Here is a 12,150-nt window from a genome sequence, read left to right as displayed (position 1 = left end):
GTTCTGTTGCCTTGTCCATGGGTGTTCCAGTCCCCGCTGGGCACTGCCTTTGAGCTCAGTGTGTCATCATGTCCTTTGTCATCACAGTTCCATAGCAGTCCCTGGAAGTCTCAGCTTTGATGACGGGGAACGTCTGATGGATGCAATAGAGATGTTTGATACACCAATTGCTAAAGCACAAAGAAATGCCTGGGCATTTCCAAAGAGTAGGGAGTGAAATGATGGGAGAAGCCTCAATCTGGAGAAAATTTGAAGAGCTGTGAATAATGACACATAGCATCCAGCTGATGCTCCAGGGAATTGGGATGCCATCATCTCCTGTGATTTAGTAGTGTGTCTACGTAGAAATATCATTCTGCAGTCATACAGGGCTTCATTTAATCCTCTCAATAGCCATACGAATGAGAGGATAAAGAACACTGGCTTTGGAGTCATAGGACTGGGTTTAAATCTCTTATGATCTGTATTACTTTGGGCAAATCATATAACCTTTCTGACCCTCAGCTTCCTCATCCGTAAAATACAAGGGTTAGACTAGATGGTTTCTGAAGTCTCTTCTCCTTCTATGTCTATGAGCCTAAGTGAGAGTAATAGGGCAGATATCATGATTCTCAGGAAACTGAGGCATAGCCCAAAGCCACCTAGCTAATGAATAAAATGAGGATAGGAACCTAGCTCTTCTTCTCCCAAGTTCAGCACTTTCTCTATTGTACCACAGTTTGTTCCAATGAGTTGGACCGACACTGACTGTGGCTTTTTCTTTTTTTATCAAACCTGCCAATGATGTACATAAAATATATACTTATGGGCTGAGAAAAGAAATGATGGTTTTAGGAGGAATTAGAACTACTTTTAATTTTTAATTTCCTTTTTATTATGAACTTAACAGCATCACCAAACATGAACATTTCAAGATAAAAAGAAAAGGGAGAATCATATAAGAAATTAAACTTGTGTTACATACAGATTTTTAAAAAAGAAATTAGTATACAAATATGCACATATATACTTACATATTTTCATACATATGTATAAAGTTTAACAAGAAAATAATACAATTACTCTATATCACATTCTCTACTTCTTTTTTCTTTTCTTCTTTTCTCTTTTTTCACTCTTTTGTTCATTTTCTTTTTTTTTTTTTATTACTATGTCCCATCACTCCCTCTTCCTAATTAAACAAATTAAAAATAAGCCCTCAGTACATACAGGCATAGTCTGGCAAAACAATTCCCACCTTGGCCATGTCTGAAAATGTATGTTAAAGATACTCTTAACACATAGAATATTTTATGATTTGGAGTGGGTTGTTTCCTTCATGAGTCAGGGCCTTCAGCATACTAAATGTTTTTGATTACCCCAAGTATATTGTCTTCAGAAACCCTCACATTTCTTCTTCTAATTAGAATTCCTAGCCCATTTAGTGATAATTGTTTAGTTAAAGTCCATAGTCCATTTTAAAGGACACTCAAGGAAATGAAAAACACCATGTTGTAATGAAAAGATCATGAGCCTAAGAATCAGGGCAGCTAGATGATGCAGTGGAGTCAGGAAGACTCATCTTTCTGAGTTCAGGTCTGGCCTGTGGCACTTACTAGCTGTATGACCCTGGGCAAGTCACTTAACCCCATTTGCCTTAGTTTCCTCATCTGTAAAATGAGCTGAAGAAGGAAATGGCAAACCACTCCAGTGTCTTTCCAAAAGCAAAACAAAACAAAACAAAACAAAACAAAACAAAAAAGCCAACCCAAAACCAAAACCCAAATGGGGTCACAAAGAGTCAGACACAACTGAAATGACTGAACAATAATAACTAAGAGTCAGGAGTCAGAGACCTGAGTTATAGTCCTAGTTAATTCACTGAAAGACTAGGGGGGCAGCTAGGTGGCTTAGTGTATACAGCACTGGCCCTGGATTCAGGAGGACCTGAGTTCAAATCCAGCCTCAGACACATAACACTTACTAGCTGTGTGATCCTGGGCAAGTCACTTAACCCCATTTGCCTCAATTTCCTCATCTATAAAATGAGCTAGAGAAGGTAATGGCAAACCACTCCATTATCTTTGCCAAGAAAGCTCCAGTTGAGGTCATAAAGAGTCAGACATGACTGAAAATGACTGAACAACAAAAATTGAGAGAATCTCAATAGCTACTAACCTGTCCCCTGGTTCCAGATGACCCATCAGTCTGAGCAGCAATTTGTGACAAGAGGAACTCCAAACTGCAAGAGTGAAATGAACTAGGGCCATCAGAATAAGTAGCATTGACAGAACCGACCCTGCTCATCATCCTGTTACCCTTTGACTGGGGAGAACATTCCAGAAGAATGTACATTCCTCCAGGTCAGGTTCTCTTTTTTGTATCCCCAGCACCTAGAATAGCACCTACCACATAAATAGATGCCTAATTAATAGACTGAATTGTATTAAATTAATATTTCCAGAAGAATGTCAGAACAGCACAGCATATATTCTGCTGGTATCTGTTATATTAATATTCAGCACTGAGTGATAAAAGCAATTTCCCAAGCCTTCTATTTTTCTCCGGGGAAGAAATCCTCTTGACTTCATAATAGTTCACATAATAAAGCATTTTATAGTTGACAAAATATTTTCCCTATAGTAGCTCTGCTGGGCAGATAATACAAATATTATCTCCATCTTTTTGGCCTGGACTTGTGATTTCATTGGTCTAGGGAATTTCTGGTGAAGAAATATCCTATCTTAATGTACTTGGAGTCTTAGAGAGTTGTCTGGGCCACATTGAGATGAGTAACTTGTTCAGGGTCACACAGAGACAAGACTTCAACCCATATCCTTGACTATACTTCTCTTCGTTATACTTAGGGCTTCTAAACTTTTTTTTTTGGTCCCTATATGTCTTGGCTTTCATTAAACATTCACACATTCCCTTCTTGATTATGAAAAGAAATCAATTCCAGAGTTTACTGTGTCCGTGCATACCAGAAATAAAATAGAGATTAATTAATTTCAACTGGATGATAGTTCTCTCCAAATACTCCTCATACTCCCTGGAGATACATGTATCACAGGCTGGGAACCTCTGCGCTATGTACTGTGCTACCCCTCACTCCTATTTTACAGACGGGTAATTTAGTCTTAGAGAGGTCCAATGCTTTGTCCATGATTGTAAAGTTAATGAACAACATAAGACTCAGACCCAGGTTTTCTAACTCAAAGCCTAGTGTTTTTTCAATAGCACCTATTTGTCTCCAATAATCCATCTGAGGAGCCTAGGGAAAAGAGTGTATGGTGAAATATTTCTGAGTCAAAACCCATTGGTCCCTGTTGTTATTCAGTTGTTCAGTCATGTGTGACTCCTTTGACTCCATGGACCACAGCACACCAGGCCCTGTTATCCTACACTATCTCTCCAAGTCTGTCCAAGTTCACATTTGTTGTTTCCATGACACTATTTATCTATTTCATCCTCTGCCTTCCCCTTTTTCTTTTGCCTTCAACCTTCCCTAATATCAGGGTCTTTTCCAATGAGTCTCCATCTTTTCCGTATATGGCTAAACTATTTAAGCTTCAGCTTCCATATTTGACCTTCCAGTGAAGAGCCTGAATTAATTTCTTTAAGTATTGACTGATTTGATCTCCTTGTTGTCCAAGGGACTCTCAAAAGTCTCCTCGAGCACCACGATATGAAAGGGTCGATTCTGTGGCATTCAGTTTTCCTTACAATCCAACTCTCACAGCCATACATTACTACTGGAAAAACCATAGCCCTGAATTTATGAACCTTCGTTGGTAAGGTGATATCTTTATTTTTTAATATGCTGTCCAGAGTCAAAACTCATTGGTCCCTATTCTCACCCTTGGACTCTAAAAAATATTGTTTCTCCCTCATATCCATTCAAATATGAGAAAGGCAGTGATCATGTGTTCCCCCCCCCCAAGTCATTTCTTTTCCAAAGGGAAACATTTTCTTTTGTTCAGGTCTGTTTCATATGAGGAATGTCCTGGAAAAGGGGGGGTGGGGGGAGGGCGGGGTTCGGAGTTGTAGGGTAGTGGTGAATGGTTAAAGGTTCCTACCACAGAAAGGGCACTGAAGCAAATTTAGAAAGCTTAGTGTGTATGTTTAAGTAGGTGTGTGTACGCCTGTAGGAAGGTCTGACTTTGCTTTTAGTTTCAACCTTGTCCATTCTTAAGTAGGAAATTAACTAGAGCTGATGTAATGCTTTCAATGTGAAAGTCTTATTGAGCTGAACTGCTCCCAATAATCTCACAGCAAAAGCACTTAGCAAAGTTGTCAATAATCCAAGGGGCAGGCGCATTAATCATTCACAACAGGCAAAGTACCGTGGCATGGAGAAGGGGTTAAATAATGTTCCTACTTTTTGGCTCCCAAAATAGAAAGCAAAGAGACTCTGGAGAGACTAAAGAAATGTTTTTAGGTAACCTTTAAGGAAACCTTTGTAGAGATATTGCCAACAACATGGGCTGTGTGAAAGTGTGACAAGGTTAGATACAAATTATAGATCCTTTTTTGCTTTCATAGAAAAGTCTTGGACACAAATGAGTTTAACTATAGTAATGAATTGAGGAGCAATTTGGTGATGGCGGACACCTCTTCTTCTGAGATCATTTTTTCTAAACGTGGTATCTCTGTTTCCCAGTTGGGGCATGGAATTGTCAGGACTTGGAGTGCCCCAAAAGCCCTGTATTTGGTGGAGACCCTCACCAGCCACCATGCAGGATGCTCCTCAAATTAGATCAGAAAAACAAACAAACAAACAAACAAACAGAAAGTGTGCTTTTGGTTCATTTTTCTTAGAATTCTCACAGTATAACGTACATGTTCACCCCTAAGCTTGCTCTGAGGCAACTTTCCAGCCTCATCATACCTTCCTGTCCAGGAATCTCATCTGCTTTCTCCTCCCAAATGATTTCACTAGGGCATGGTGCTGAATGCACTTCTTGGCTATAGCAGCTTACTCTATCTTCACGGGAGAGGGATGCCACTGTGGTCACATAAAAAGGAGCCTGGGGAGATCAAAGTTTGCTTATTTCACAGTTTTGTTTGGGCTGGCCCAATTTTACTTTAATAGACAAATAAAAGCAGCCTGAAGGAGTATTTAAAAATAATCCTTATCATTTGTTACACTTTAATTTTTCAGTGGATTTCAGTCTTGTGGAGACTCCTCATTGTATGTTACTTTCCCTCTCAAATGATCCCACCAAACTGGTCTTCTTTCTATTTTCCACTTGTGATTCTCCATCTCCGATCTCTAAGCCTTTGTCCTGACCAGCTTCCATACCTAGGAGGCATTCCCTTCCTTATTTCTACATCCATGCATACAAATCAGTAACCATCTTTTACAGGAAGCCTTTCTGGATTGTTACTCACTGCTAGCATACTACCTCCCTAATTACCTTATAGTTATTTTCTTTATATTTTTCTGCATGTACTTACAAAATGTGTTTTATGCCTTCACCATTAGAATGTAAAATCCCTGAAAGTTGAGATTGTTTCATTCTTTGTATGTATTTTCCCCATTGCCTGGCATGTCATAGGCTTAATATATGTTAGTAAATTGAGTGATTTTGTCTATCAACGCAGATTGTAACTCATCTGCAGCTTAGTATGTGATTTTCATGTATTCATTATCCCTCAGACAAACAGGTAACAAGCCTCTGTGACGAGCTTTTCCAAATTATGATAGTTTCAATTTCAGTGTCAAAGTTGATCAATAGGCCCAAACCCAAATCTTTTCCAGTTGGTCCATTTTACAATCTCAGAGTCACTCTTGAAAGTATTTAATGTGTCTATTGATTCTTCCTTATCTCTTACTCTCATATCTGTCAAATTTTGTCAAAGATGGCAACCAGGGTAGGGATAGGCCTTGAGATCATACAGAAGGACCTAGGAATGTTTAGCTTAGAGAAGGGAAAACATATGGAGTATCCAGAGCCTAGCACAGTGGCTTATACACTTTTTGAAGGGACTAGACTTATTATTTAATTTGTGTAGGAAGCTACCTACCTTTTACCAATACAGATCAGCACTTTCTCTGTAACTTGGTGTTGGTCTTTGCAATTTATAGGCTTGTAAATAGGTGATTGATCAATGTCTATTGAATTTGTCTGGTTAAATTTGAAATGGAATTAAGAGAAAAACTGTTCATCATTTATAAATTTGCTAATGGGAGATGATGTTGAAAAGGAGATGCTTAAAACAGAAAAGGGAAAGGGAAGAGAACAAGTATTTTTCCGGCACCTACTATGTGCCGGGCATTGAGCTATGCACTTATTTACAAATACCTCACTTGAGAAAAATACCTGTAAAACATTGAAAACAATGATCCTATTCTATTAAAAGACATATGGTTTTTTTTTTATTCTTCTCATATTTCTTTGGTCTAGGCCTGGTGCTTAAGGAAGTTGTATACATTTTCAGGAAAGAAATAGTAGTTTTTCACATTCACACAGTTTTCTAAAGTTTACAAAACACTTTCCCTTTTCCCACATTGGCCATGTCCAAAAATTACATCTCATTCTGCTCCTTACTTCTATCGGTCCTCTTGTTTTTCTTTTCCCTAATATGGGAGAAGGGGGTCATGGAAGAGGGGAAGAAGATATGAGGAGAGAAAATAAATGCTTATTAACTGAAAAATGTTTTAACAAATTAAAATTTTTAAGATTTTTAAAAAATAGTCCCACAAGTATGGAGTAATTCTTTTCTTCTGCTGAGGGATCTCAACCTATAATTTCATTTGTGTAGGTAACTCAGTGGGGAAACTTCTTCCATCAATGCAGACCATATAAAACTATGACTTATAGTTTTAGAGTGTTGGAACACTGAAATATTCTAATTTGTCCAGTCACACAGTTATTAAGGTGAAAAGCAGAACTAGAACCAAGACCATCCTGAATCTCAGGCCAGCTCCCTAATCTCTGTGTCATGCTACTTCTACGTGCAGGCATACCCATTTTAGCCAATCAAGAAGCATTTATTATCAAGTGTCTAGTGTGTGCCAGGCACTGTACTAAGAGTGGAATATAACAAGGGAAAGCAAACACAGCCCTTGTCCTCAAGGAGCTTCCATTCTAATGGAGGAGACATGTCCATACAATAGGCATATATGGGAGGTGACCTGAGAAGGGAAACCACTAGCATCTGAGGGGACTAGGAAAAATCTCCTGGAAAAAGTAGCAGTTGAGCAGAGTATTGAAGACAGACAGGAATTCTGGGGCAGCTAGGTGGCGCAGTGGATAGAGCACCAGCCCTGAAGTCAGGAGGACCTGAGTTCAAATCCGGCCTCAGACCAAACACTTGACACTTACTAGCTGTGTGACCCTGGCAAGTCACTTAACCCCAATTGCTTAAAAGCGAAAAATAAAAATTTTTTTAAAAAATGAAATGAAAAAGGAATTCTAAGATGTGGAAGGGCGGAAGGAAAGCATTCCAGGCAGGGGAGGTGGGAGGTAAGAAAAAAACAAGCATTTATCAGTCGTCTGCCTTGTACCAGGCACTGTGCTAAGTGCTTTGTAGGTATCATCTCACGTGATCCTTGTGATAATCCTCAGAGGTAGATGCTTTTATTATCCCCATTTTACAGTTGAGGAAACTGAGGTAAAAAGAGGTTAAGTGACTTGCTTAGGGCTACAAAGCTGGGAAGCATCTGAGGTAGAATTTAAATTCAGGTCTTTCCTAATCCAGCACTCTAGCCCCTGCACCACTTAGTTGCCCCTGGAATATCATGGTTAAGGTACAGCAATGCCAAGGTAGCTGAATCATAGAGTAAATGGCAGGGAAAAGCAGGAAGGAGCCAGGTTGCAGAGTTTTAATAGCAAAGATAGGACCTCATATTTGATCCTGGAGGTAATAGGGAACTGCTAGGTTTATTGAGGGGGAAATAAGGAGACTTGACGTTCAGTAATATCCAAGAAGGGAAGCAGTTTTGCTCAGAGCCCCACCACTGATAAATGCTAGAGCCGTACCTCCAGCCTAGGTTTGCTGACTCCAAGCCCTGAGCTCCTTCCATTGCACCACAGAGCGCGGCAGCAAGCAGAAATAATGACTGTTTTCCCCTTCCCGAGATGCTTAGGCACTGATCATGTCTGACTTATGTACAGTTTATTGCAGGATTTTGATTTCATCTCCAAGTTGATGCAAGGAGGCCCTGACTGTCTCTAAACACTGAGTGGCTTCAGTCTGAAGTAACGCTGCTTGACTTTGGCAGAAATCCCACAGGGGTCATTGGAAACCAGTACTTGACTCTGTGATTCGATGTGAATCCTTAAGAAAAGACTATAGTATGGTACAGTGACCAGAAGACTGGTGGGACACATTACTTCCTCCAGGGAAGTTAGAATTCGGTGACGAGTTTTGAGAAACTCAGTTGCCATGGGTCCTTCAGATTGGTTCCACCCTTGGTTTGTTCCAGTAAGCACTAGGGAATGAATTGTTCCTATGAGGGAGGAAAGTGCAAGGAAGAGGGTGGAGCAGTCACCAACTGGACATTGTTTCCCGAGGTTCTGATCCCCTCTGACTGAAGGGTTGAGGGTGGGGGTAGGGGACAGGGAAAGTTAGAGTCTCACAGGGGAAGACAATAACCCTAACATTTCACGGGGTTTCTGTCTGCTGCTGAAATGGTTATCAGCCATCTGGCCCCTCAGGAAACCGGCACTGTCTGTGGCCCAGCCCAAAGAAGCAGGTGCTGACTGAATAACAGGGGGGAAAGAAAATGTCTGTGTCAACAGGCAAGGGAAATTCTGCAGGAAGGAAAAGGAAGCCAGCCCACCAAAAGATATATATACACTGAGGTCGAGATATGATCTGATTACCATGCGGTAGCCCTGGGTCTGGAGGAAAGGGAAACACCACCAACTCTTCTGAATTCTGCTGAGATCAGTGTTTTTTAGGATGGAGAAATCTTATTTTGGCTCTGTTCAGGGTAAAGGAGGAAAGAAGATCCCTAGTTCTATCTGGAGGTTTAGGGGTAGGAAGAAGCTGCCGTTCTAATTAAGCTCTGACTAGGCTCACTACTTAGGCACTCAGGAGAAGTGAGCCCCCTGTACTATTGCAGACTTGGTTAGGGCTAAGAAGGTGGCACAGTGCATAGAGCACTGGGCCTAGAGTCAGGAAGACTCCTCTTCTTGAGTTCAAATCTGGCCTCAGACACTTACTAGCTGTGTGACCAGTCACTTAATCCTGTTTGCCTCAGTTTCCTCATCTGTAAAATGTACCGGAGAAGGAAATGGCCAAACACTCCAGTATCTTTGCCAAGAAAACCCCAAATGAAGTCACAAAGAGTCAAACGTGACTGGACAACAGAGGGCTCATTTCTCCTCAGTGCCTAAGTAATTAGATAAGTCTGGGTTCAACTCCCCAGAGCAAGTGAACCCTCCAGTCCACTCAATCACAGCTGGCCCTTAAAGGGGTAAATGTCCTGGTCCAGGGGTGAGGAAATGGCCTCAAGGCCACATGTGGCCTTCTAAGTCCCTGGGTGCAGATTTTTGATTGAGTTCAACTTTTACAGGACAAATCCTTTTATTAAGGAGATTTGTTCTGTGAAGTTTGGATTCAGTTGAAAGGCCTCACTTGAAGACCTAGAGGGCCACGTGTGGCTTCTGGTCACTGCTTCTGTGACTCAAGAGAATAATTTCTACCAATAGAGGATTGCTGTGGCTATATCACTTTAAAGAAGATGACTGCTGTAGAAAGAGTATGAAAATTTTGGTCCAGTAATCTGATTTGAATCGCTCCTCTGACTTACTAGTCATGAGACCTCTGGCAAGTCACTGTTATCATTTTAAGCCTTAGGGGAAACATCTGTAAAATGGAGGAGATAATCATTGCACTACCAGCCTCACAAGGCTCATATGATCGTAGTTGTTGTTCAGTCTTTTCAGTCATGTCTAACCCTTCATGACCCCATTTAGGGCATTCTTGTCAAAGATACTGAAGTGGTTTGCCATTCTCTTTTTCAGCTTGTTTTACAGATAAGGAAACTGAGACAAACAGGGTTAAGTGACTTGCCCAGGGTCACACAGCTGGTAAGTGTCTGAGGTCAGATTTGAACTCAGGAAGATGAATCTTCCAGACTCCAGGCCCAGCACTCTAACCACTGCACCACCTAACTGCCCTTATGATCATAGATCTAGAACAAAAAGGGACTTCATAGGCCATGTAGTCTAATACCTCCCCCCCCTCCATTTTACAGATAAGGCAAATGAGGCCCACAGAGGTTGGATTACTTTCTCAAGGTTCCTGTGAACAGGGCTTTGTAAACCTTAAAGGGCAGCTAGCATCAAGAATAGTACCTCTAAAGACAGAATAAGTGTTAGGGCGGTTGAAAAGATATGGGAAATTGTTAATGTTTAAAGAGTACTCAGAAATACAGTGCCAAAGGCACAGCCACAATACTCCCAAGTGGGGCCTGAACCAAATTAAAATGTGATTAGGAAATATTTATTCATTTATTTTAGTTTTCAGCACTCACTTTAATAAGATTTTGAGTCCTAAAATATTCCCCCTCCTTCCCTTTCCCCCTCCCCAAGAAGGCATGCAATCTGATATAAGCTATACAGGTACAATCATATTAAACATATTTGATTGGAAAATATTTAACAGAATAAATAAAAATATGCTAGAACATAGACCGTGACCACCCGTGGTTCTCTAAGTCAATAGGCAGGGATCTTTCTGTACGGTTTGGTGGCTCTTTGTCTGTTTGGGTTTGACACCACTACTCTGAAGCATCAGTTAAAGCAAGCAAGAAGTTGTGGCTCCCAGCCAACAAGTCAAAACCTGCTGTCTCCCTCAGCCTCCCTCTTCTGCTCATCTCCTCTTCCTAAGTGTGTTTTCTCTCCCAAACCCTCCCTTCTGGGTCCTCCTCTGTCCCTTCCCTTTCTACGAGGAACAAATGTAACAGGAGCACCAAGGCATAGGCCTGTCAATCACCCTGCACTCAAATCCCACCCCACCCCATCCCCACCCCATATCCTAATATCAAGGATTATTTATTAGCTATGTTAATGTTACTCTTGGCTCTGTGCTAACCGACCAGTGCTTCCCTCCCATTCCTCCCAAGTACAAGTTCATTGTGCTGGTCATTCAATAGTTAGGTAAAGCATTTATCAAGCTGATCAGGATGAATGTGCCAGGCTCTGTGCTAAGCCCTGGGAATATTAATATAAGAAAAAAGGCAGTCCCTGCCCTCAAGGAATTTACATCCTCACAGGCAAAGACAATATATGAAAGGGAGTTAACAAGTTGGGGGAAAGAACTCACAAAAGGGTTGGTGGGTGGGTTCAGAAGTAGTCTGGGGAGTCATGGGCTAGTCTGGGTTTGAAAATAGCACAGCTGGCAAGGATGCTTCCTCAAATAAAGCTTTCAAATCTCAATGGTCAAAGTTTCAAATAGCAATAGTCATGGTTAAGCAAATGGTTTGATTAAGTTAGAAGCAAGCATAGTAAAAATCAAATCACTAAACAATTTTATCAAAAAAAAATATGACCTTCCAAATATTTCCAGTGTATCTCCATCATAAAACCTACTCTCTCTCCTCAGTTGTAGCATTGCAGTGAGAGAGACTGGGTTGAATGTTGAACTTGAAGTCCTTATGACCTGGATTCAAATTACCTCTCGGACTTTAGTTGCATGATCTTATACATGTCACTTAATTTTTTTCTTAATTTCTCTAAATCTCAGTTTCCTCACTTGTAAAATGAGGTGATGGATTCAATGATTTCCAAAGTCCCTTCCAGTTCTAAATCCTAGGGTATGCTGCAAATGTTTAACAAGAGGCTCTATGAAAAGGTAGGATATGCTTTTAATTTTAATCTATGCATTGTTGCATATGATACACATTATTGCATAATAGTACATCATTAATTTTTCCTCCACCACTTTTTTTTAAAAATCTGGACAATAAAACAGTAAATCAAGCCCTAATTTGTAATTCACAATTTGCCAGTTTCTGAGGTGTCAATGTTCATACTGAACCAGCTCTTGTGAGCTGCTTTTTAGCTGGCTCCAAGCATAGCCCTATAAATCTATCATTTTGCAATACTAAATTCAGGGTCTCATATTAGCCCTCCAATTTCCCAGTGAAATGGGAGCAGAGCACAGGTAGTAAGCTTGTATAAACTTAGGTGATTCTTATATTCAGAGCTACAT

This window comes from Phascolarctos cinereus, unplaced genomic scaffold, assembly GCF_003287225.1.
Source record: "Phascolarctos cinereus isolate Bilbo 61053 unplaced genomic scaffold, phaCin_HiC Scaffold_3;HRSCAF=262, whole genome shotgun sequence".
Lineage (NCBI taxonomy): Eukaryota > Metazoa > Chordata > Mammalia > Diprotodontia > Phascolarctidae > Phascolarctos > Phascolarctos cinereus.
The sequence above is the reverse complement of the archived record's forward strand: the minus strand, read 5'-3'. Positions refer to the sequence as shown.